At 33.2% G+C, this 9,678-nt stretch overlaps 1 long non-coding RNA gene across 1 annotated transcript; it reads right to left on the bottom strand.

Moving 5' to 3' along the window:
• Positions 1 to 290: 290 nt before the first annotated feature.
• Positions 291 to 1,136, bottom strand: LOC111407053. The gene is made up of 3 exons (XR_002705024.1): positions 1,044 to 1,136; positions 569 to 952; positions 291 to 500 (listed from the first exon to the last, which is right to left on the bottom strand). It is a non-coding gene; the product is annotated as an uncharacterized LOC111407053 (long non-coding RNA).
• Between the last annotated feature and the right edge of the window lie 8,542 nt (positions 1,137 to 9,678).

Genomic DNA, 9,678 nt, shown 5'->3' with positions numbered 1-9,678 from the left:
TCAAGGTCTTCACTTTCAATATGCTGCGATTTGTTTTAACCAAGAAGTATATATGTTAGTTTGTACATATTTACAAATTTTCTAGCAAATTTAACTTATAATGTAACATAAGTTTTACCATTTCAGCTTCTAAGCGAGCAAAGCCTTTTCTACTCGTTGTGTGCAGCATAGTTTGACTAGCTTTCATCTTTTTGAATCTATCATTCTTTTCCTACAAAATCAAACAATTATAGTACAAGCACAACATTATGGCACATTTAGTATATAAAAGCAATGGAACGTACCTTATATGGTTGAGAATTGCATTCTTTGACAAATGCTTGCCATTCTTCCATTGAGTCAACGTTATCTGGCTTGAGGAGAGAAGCAGCTCATTTCATGCCAATTGTTCTTCCTTTGTCGCTAATTGTTTTCAGCACATTAGATCGATGATCTCTCCAACTCTTTCCAAATTTTCGCATAATGTACTTTCTATGACAAATGTCAATATCAAACCTTTGCTGCATCAAAATATGTAAGATTAATATTAATTTAATTTAATCTATATATGATGTGAAGTTTATATCACCTGCACAAGCTCCCATATGTCATCAAGAAAACTTTCGCTGAAATCTTTCCAATTTTTCTTTGTAATAGGTATAAGTTCCCTAGCTGTGGTTCCAAGGAATGATGATAACTTATTTGACTCTTTACAAATTGGTTGCCCTCTTTCATTAAATTCTACAGTTAACTTTGCACATTTTCCCTTGTTGAGATAGTTCAGCTTTGCTCGACCCCTGCCTTTCTTTCCTTTTTCAGTAGTATTGACGCTATTAGGCAAGACTTCTACATCATGTCGCACGGAATTAGAACCTCTCTCTGATATTCTTATGCCTTCATTTCCTTCTCTTGTGGCAGCAACAACTAAAGCTTTTTTAGCTCATTTTGATTTGTTGTATCCTTGATTAGATGACTGCATTGCACAAATAAGAAAAACACATTTTTTTTTGCTTAAATTTAACATAAAAACATTTTAAACCCTTATATATGACCTCATAACTTACTTCACCAAGATCTGACATATTATGTCCGGACATTTGCACATCAGTTTCCACAAAATTCAGCTTTCATCATTTGCATCTATATACATAAATTAAGAAATAATGGACTTAGAGAGATTAACATTAGTGTAATATCAATAAAAATAATGCAAGAAAGAAAGAATCTTAAATCTATACAATTACCATATTCAATATCAATGCCCTCACAGTCATATCTTAAATAGCTATCATCTTCGATAGTCATATCAATTCTTAATGATACATTTAATGTGGATGGAGTATAAGCATCCTCATCAAAATTTTCTGACTCATAAAATCCTCTAGGAGGTGCCTTCAATACAATATACCAACTAGAAGTATCATTTTCTCTAGAATAAAAAACTTGTTTTGCTTGTGATGCTAAAATAAATGGATCTCTTTCAAATTGATGTTGTCCTCTATGAAGATTAACCAACGTAAACCCTTCTTCAATCTTGACTCCGCTATCTATATTTGCCCAATCACAATGAAACATAGGAACTTTAAAACTATGATAGTCTAGTAGAATTATATCTTTTATAACCCCATAATAAGAAATTTTATCAACTACGTGACTTGTATCCTTCACACTAGACCAGCAAATAGTTTGTGCCTCAATAGAAACACCACTATTTTGTGTACTTCTACTAACATCGGTTGTGTGAAATCGATGTCCATTGATAACATAACCAGAATGTGACATCACGTCAGATTTAGGTCGTCGTGCAAGCCATTTCAATGTACTTGACATGTTACAATTGTCTTCTTTGCCTTTCTCTGCAAACCAAGAAGTAAAACTCTCCATATGTCTTATTTGTAATAAGGTTTCATTCTTGGCAGCATGGCTATCTGAATTCTTAATCTCGTCTCTATGCATCCTAAAAATAAATAAATAAATAAATAGTAAGATAAGTTTACGAGAAAATATTAATGGATATAAAACGAACTTATTAACTAAGTTGATTACGTTATATATGGTTCAACTGCGGCACTGTTAAACAACACGTAGCAATGAGCGACCTCTAACATTTCTTGACTCAAGATCTTTGACTTTCCTTTAGAAATTGTACGTCCAACAATAGTTGTACCATTCTCGAAATCCTCGTTTCGATTATGTCGAACACCTACCTCAGTAGCTTGTGTCATGTAACCACTACAAAAATGCATACATTCATCGGCTAAATAACGCTCTGCTATGCAATCCTCAGGTCTTGAGCGATTTTTAACATATCCTTTAAGTGTCTTCATAAACCTAATTTAAACATAGTAGGCATGAGATACTTAAATAATTGAAGAAGAAAGGTTGAATAAGTACAAAGGTATAATAGTAAGTTACCTCTCAAATGGGTACATCCAACAATATTGTATAGGTCCGCCAATACGAAATTCACGCCTAAGGTGGATAGTTAAGTGAATCATTATGTCAAAAAAAGAAGGGGGGAAAAACCTTTCTAGCATACATAGAGTAACTGCAACATCCTCCTCAAGCTTTTCTATGTTATTTTTATCAATAACTCTTTGAAATATTTCGTTAAAAAATGCACATAGCCTAAAAATTGCATTTCTTGTTCCTTTAGGTAAAAGTCCTCTTAATGCAACTAATAACAATTGTTGTATGAGCACGTGGCAATCATGAGACTTTAGATTTAAAATCCTATTATCTGCTAATGAGATATACTTTGAAATGTTAGAGCTATAACCATCGGGTAATCTTAAATCAAATAATCTCTTACAAAATAACTCTCTCTCTTTTTTGGATAGCATGTATGATACTGCAGGTAGGGAATATGTATTTTCTTTCAACTCTAGATGAAGATCTTTTCTAATACCCATGTTAAGCAAATCCTTACGAGAATTGAGGCCATCTTTTGATTTTCCCTTCACATTCAAAATAGTACCTAGAATGCTCTCACAAACATTCTTCTCAGTGTGCATTATATCCAAATGATGACGTAAAAGTAGTGTTCGAAAAATAATAATATAAATTTAGAAACAAAAATTTAAGCAAAAAGTTAACTACGTTCAAATAGTTTGAAATAACTAACCTTCCAGTACGGTAGATCGAAGAATATTGATTTCTTTTTCCATGGCCAATCGAAATCTGATTTTTTCTGTTTCCTTTTTTTCCCCAGTCATTGCTAACATTCTTTATTAAACACATCACTTCTTGGCTAGTTAATATTTTTGGACTGGGCCTATGATCCTTATTTCCGTCAAACCAAGCTTCTTTCGATCGAAAAGGATGATTATATGAAAGAAATCTTCTATGACCCATGTATGCAAACTTTCGACTATATGTCAACCATTTTGTGAATGTGGTTAAACCACATACTGGACATGCTGCCTCGCCCTTTGTAGGATATCCAGATAAGTTTCCATAAGCCAGAAAATCATTAATTGTCCACATCAATACAGCCTTCAGATTGAAGGTGGACTTGGTAAATCCATCATATATTTCAACACCAATCCACAACTCCTTTAAGTCTTCTATAAGTGGTTGTAGATATACATCTATATCATTCCCAGGTTGCTTTGGACCTGGGATTAACAAAGTCAATAATAAGTTTTCCTTGGACATGTATACCCAAGAAGGGAGATTATATATAACTAGAATCACCGGCCAACAACTATATCTAGAACTTAGGTCACCAAAAGGATTAAATCCATCGGACGAAAGGCCAAGCCTAAGATTTCGTGGTTCTGATGCAAAATGAGGCCACTTTTGATCAATTCTCTCCCAAGCTAATGAATCAACTAGATGACGCATTTTTCCATCTTGACTTTTGTGAGTTAAGTGCCATATTAGTTGTTCTGCCTTGTCAGGTGACCTAAACATTCTTCTAAATCGTGGTATAATTGGAAAATATCGTAAGACTTTTGTAGGTATCCCCTTTTGAATCTTCTTAGTCCGCTCATTAACTTTCCAACGTGAAGATGCACATTTTGGACATGTCTCCAAATCCTCGAGATCCTTTCTAAACAAACAACAATCATTTAGGCATGCATGTATCTTCTCATATCCTAAATCAAATGTTTTCTAATTTAATTTAAACTATATATGATGTGAAGTTTATATCACCTGCACAAGCTCCCATACGTCATCAAGAAAACTTTCGCTAAAATCTTTCCAATTTTTCTTTGTAATAGGTATAAGTTCCCTAGCTGTGGTTCCAAGGAATGACGATAACTTATTTGACTCTTTACAAATTGGTTGCCCTCTTTCATTAAATTCTACAGTTAACTTTGTACATTTTCCCTTGTTGAGATAGTTCAGCTTTGCTCGACCCCTTCCTTTCTACATTTAAGCTTGTATAAGACAACGATTGCAGATATTCTTGTGTACTTTGTACAACCGGGATATAAAGGAATTTCAACTCCCTCATATAAATTAGAAAATTCTTTCTTTCGACCTTCATTCTCAGGTTCTATGTTATTGTCATCTTGAAGAAATGCATCTCTATACATCCTATATGTCTCAAAATTTTCTACATCTTGAGGAGGCAATGATGCATTCGGTTTTTCGCCATGAAACACCCATGTAGTATAAGTAGGATCCATCCCATGAATGATCAAATGCCCATACATTGTACCAAAATGTTGATAAAATAGGTTTTTACAACATTTGCAAGGGCATACGACCTTTTCTGGATTCCCTGCATTTGCAAACTTTCTTGCACCGTGTTGATATGCCTCTGAAACTCTATAATAAAACACTAAGTAAATCATCTAAAAAGTGTACACGAACACATTTAAAAAATTTCTAAACTTAAGGGGATAAGATAACCTCGTTTTTCGCCATGAAACACCCATGTAGTATAAGTAGGATCCATCCCATGAATGATCAAATGCCCATACATTGTATCAAAATGTTGGTAAAATAGGTTTTTGCAACATTTGCAAGGGCATATGACCTTTTTTGGATTCCCCGCGTTGGCTTGCACCATGTTTGCAAACTTTCTTGCACTGTGTTGATATGCCTCTGAAACTCTATAATAAAACACTAAGTAAATCATCTAAAAAGTGTATATGAACATATTTAAAAAATCTCTAAACTTAAGGGGATAAGATAACCTTGATTGGTGTACCCCAATCTTTATCCATGATGCTATACCAACACTATTAAGATATAACCTATTATAATATGATGTAGAAAAAAATTGGAAAAGTATTACAGTAAGAAAGACTTGCTTAATAGTTCACAACTGAAAAGAGCATCAACTTTTGTACAATGAGACCTTTAAAGATTTCTAAAAGGCCTAATTGATCACTTAATAAATTTTGTATCATGACATATGGACATCATCCAATCCACTTACAAAACGTAGCAAATACTAGAAATATAATAGCATTATTTAAATTACTTTAAATAACAAGGACGTTTCCATATTATGAAATATTTTGTAATGCTTCTCTCGATATTGTTATTGGTAGCCAAAACCACTTGGGACTAGTGGCACCAGGGGAAGTTTCCAAATAAAAAGTGGAGGTTCGGTCATCACTGTGACACCGTCCCATCCCCCCTCCTCCAAGTAAAAAAAAAAAAAAAAGGGTATACTTTTATTGGTGGATTGCATGATATTTGTAATCTATTATTTTATTACAGTTAGGGACAAGTGTTGAGTTATTATATTTTTTATTATTTTGTATTTTGTGTTTGAATAAGTTCCTAATGTATAGGAGTTTGAATTAGTCTAGCTCCTGTTCTTGTCTCTTAGGATTAGATTTTTTTTTTTTTTTGTGTTTTTCAGTTCCTATAGATTAGGATCAGTTTTTCAGTGTTCTGTTAAGCACTACCAAAGCTTAATGACTTCATTCACCCCTATTTGGCCTAAATTTGAATGTGATTTTTGTATGTGCACAATAAATCCCGTCCATGAAATTAACTACGTTTCTATGAAACACATTAGAATACTTAAAATGAGTATGAAAAAGAAATTAATAGTTAATTATTACATACGTTTAACTGTCCCACAAGACATAAAATGGCATAAAAATAGCAGGTGAACTATCGTTTACGATGAACTTGTGTACGTGCAATACTTCTAATGTAAAACAGATATCTTGTGCGTGTAGGTGATGTGCAAACATAGCACATTAGTTCAAGTACTTTTTTTTTCTTTAAAATTTAATTACACATACTTCTAATATCATTATATAGATTATAGTGTAACCAGTCATAAGCATTTTTGGACAACCTCTCGTGTATAATCTCACGTGGAGCTCGAATTACGAGCCTTCTTAAATAATGAAAATGCTAAAAACTGCATGAGTGTAACAATAATGAAATAACTAGTTAGGATACAAAATATGATTTTCTACATCAGCTAATCTAATATCAGATTAAGTTCTATTTTTTCTAATCAGTTAGAAGTTTGAAAATTATGAACAATATGGTTTATTAACACCAAAGCTTTGGTGGTGCTTTGGTGGGGTGAATGAAGTCATTAAAATAGATTTTCAACACAAGTAAAATGAAGATAACATAGCATTTCCACCTCATATATGCCCAAAAGTGCCATCCTTGAAAAGCTACTAGTAGGTGGTTTTTTGGACGAAATACCGATGTCAAGGTAGAAAATCTCCATTTGCTCGTATCATACAGGAGATGACTGCAAGGTTAAGGGTGTTATCAACTAAGAACATATCCCTAAGAACAATGGTATTGAATCTTTCAAATCCTAAATTGAGTTTCAATTTGAAATGTGAAGAGAATAATCTCGAACCAACGGCAAGCTCTTTTCGTCCCATGAGCAATGATCACATATTATAGTCTCCGATCTACCAAACAGCCTATCCCAAGAGCATGTGTACGAGCATCGAACCATGAGGTCTTTGAACACTTTTGAAAGATTGGGAGAAGAGGTGAACTCTCACAAAAAGAGATATCATCAAGATTTTTCCTCTAATGGAAGGAAAGTGGAAAGTTTACTAAAGGCTTTATATTCTGCCCACATTACAAGGAATACTAAGATAGGTAAATAAGGTCATATGAGTTGGATGATGATGACGAGAGTTTACCATTCTCAAGAGAGAATAGGGAGGTTCATAATCCTAATATATATTCAACAAAAAATGGAGAATTATAATAGGTAAGGTGACCCTATATACTAGTTGAAGTAAATACATGACCAAGAAGAAGTTGAAAAGGATGAGTCCAGCGCTAAAGTGCTAAACATTTCATCTTATATTAGGTGGCTAAGCAAAGAAATGGTACGGTAAGCTTCCAACAGGGCATTCAGGAACTAGTAACTAACTTATTATTGAAACAAGCTTTCGCTGGAGCTTTGCTGGAGGCCGCCTTAAAGAACCTTCTACTACAAGGCTCAATGATATGAGGTAAGAGGAGGAAGAATCCTTGAAAACATACTTTGATTGCTTTAGTATTGAGCTTATTGTCGTAAAATCATATCTTAAAAAAGCGAAGAATGCTATACGCCCTTTTGGAGAGATGTTCACAATAAACACATAGCCACATATCATCAGCTCATTAATCTTATTTAGGATGAAATTCTTACTAAAGAAGCTATAGAAAATAGGAAGAAAACGAAACAAGGACAAAACGAGAAGAAAGGAGAAGGAGAAAGCCATGATGCATTGGTAGAAACAATCACAACAGCCATGCATGCACAAATAAAGGAAATGTGAACGTAGTGTCTCCTAATTTTTTGTGGCATACAGTTTAAACCTATTTCCCCCTCTGAAGTTCGCAAGCCAATTTTTTGTAGGATCTACCTATATTATTCTAAGTAGCAACAATGGTTCTCTAGGAAAGAGACAGCAGAGAAATGGCAACAAAGGTTCTCACATTACAAGCAATCAAAACACTAACCTATAATCACTAAAATCAAACTCCATACCATTACCATACATTTAAATCACATTCAAACCATACATAATAAACAACTCTTCTCAATGTCATTAAGTCAAACACATTGCCCACACACATTTAAAACCATGCTCAAATATTGCATAAATAGAGGAAGAACAAATTTATTTTGCATAAAAATAAATATTGACCGAACTTACAAGACAAGAGGCCAGAAGTGGTTATGGACGAGACAAGAGGCCGGAAGTAATTACATTTAGGGATACCGCCTGAGAGATTTATTTGCACCAAGCAGAGGCAGATTTGAAGCCGATATAAACTCAGTTAGGACTCCATTCAAGAGAACAAAGCGCCGAGCAGAGAGGGAGACTGAGAAGCCGGGAGAGAATGGATTTGGGAATTAATGTCGTGGTTCAATTTTAACACCAACAGGCAAGGTTTTGGGCTGGGTCAATTTTTGCATCAATTTTTCTCTTTGGGCTGGATAATTGAAAAGCCCAATTTTCAATTTTACCAAAGAAAATTAAAGTGTTGGGCTGGCCCAAAATTCCAGTACACGACATCTTTTACAGCATGCAAAAAATGTATGCCGTAAATATTCGATCTTTACGGCGTGCAAAAAATGTATGCCACAAATATTATAAGTAATTTATCAATTACGGCATGCATTTACGGCATGCCGTAAATAGTCTATTTTTACGTCATGCATTTTTTGCAAGCCGTAAACGAATACCATAAAAAGTTCATTTTGTTGTAGTGACCGAATATAAAAAATTTTCGAACTCTTGAAAGAATGGGTGCTTACTTTAATGCCTATATTCAAGGAGGTCATTTTTCTATTGAGGCAACAAATAATTATTCAAGGTTTTGCTGGACAAATTAATAATTGGTTGATCAATTATATTACTGAACAAGAAAAAATTAAAATTGGTCAAGCTATCAGACCTGATGGTTCCAATGATAGCTTTAATACTTTAATTTTTAGTATTATTAAACATTTTGTTGGTTCTTGAACAAATGTTTTAGAAAAGATTTTAAATATTTTAATGACTTTAAATTGTTCAAGTTTATAGGATCTTCGCTGGTACAAAGATATGTTTTTAACACGAGTATTTTTGCAAAAAGATTGTAATCAAGCTTATTGGAAAGAAAGGTTTTTATCCAAACTTCCAAAATTATTTTCTGAAAGAGTTAAAAAGTCAATAAAAAAGGAATATGAGAATAATATTCCATATGATATTCTTACATATGGCGAATTAATCAGTTTACTTAACAGAGAAGGATTAGCTCTTTGTAATGAAATTAAACTCAAATCTAAATTGTTTCAATTTGCATTCAATTTGAGAGTATCATGGATACTCTTTTGGGATATTTTTTATCCATCAAGATTCAAGCTCTGACTATTTTACTTAAAAAATTATTCGGAGATTTGAAGTAAAATTGTGGTCAAAATTTAGAGAAATAATTTGTTGTCCAAAAGTAGTTCAATCGTGGATTCAAGAACAAAGGAATATTAGTGTTCCAAAAATTTCAAAGAAAAGTCTAGATAAAAATGTAGATTTTCTTATAGAAAAATCAAAACTTATGGCCATGTTCAATCAATGCAAAGCGCCAAAGGAATTAGCAATACTTTTAGAAAAAAATGCTTCTTTGGCTAAAGCTACATCAAAGAAATCGAAGTCTGTTAAAAAAGAATCTTATCAATTAGGATCAATATTAGACCATGCATATGACAATGATATTGATAACTTAATTAATCAAGAGACACAAAAGAATTCAAAATGACTATATGAA

The sequence above is a fragment of the Olea europaea genome, chromosome 12 (genome assembly GCF_002742605.1).
Source record: "Olea europaea var. sylvestris chromosome 12, O_europaea_v1, whole genome shotgun sequence".
Classification (NCBI taxonomy): domain Eukaryota; kingdom Viridiplantae; phylum Streptophyta; class Magnoliopsida; order Lamiales; family Oleaceae; genus Olea; species Olea europaea.
The sequence above is the reverse complement of the archived record's forward strand: the minus strand, read 5'-3'. Positions and strand labels throughout refer to the sequence as shown.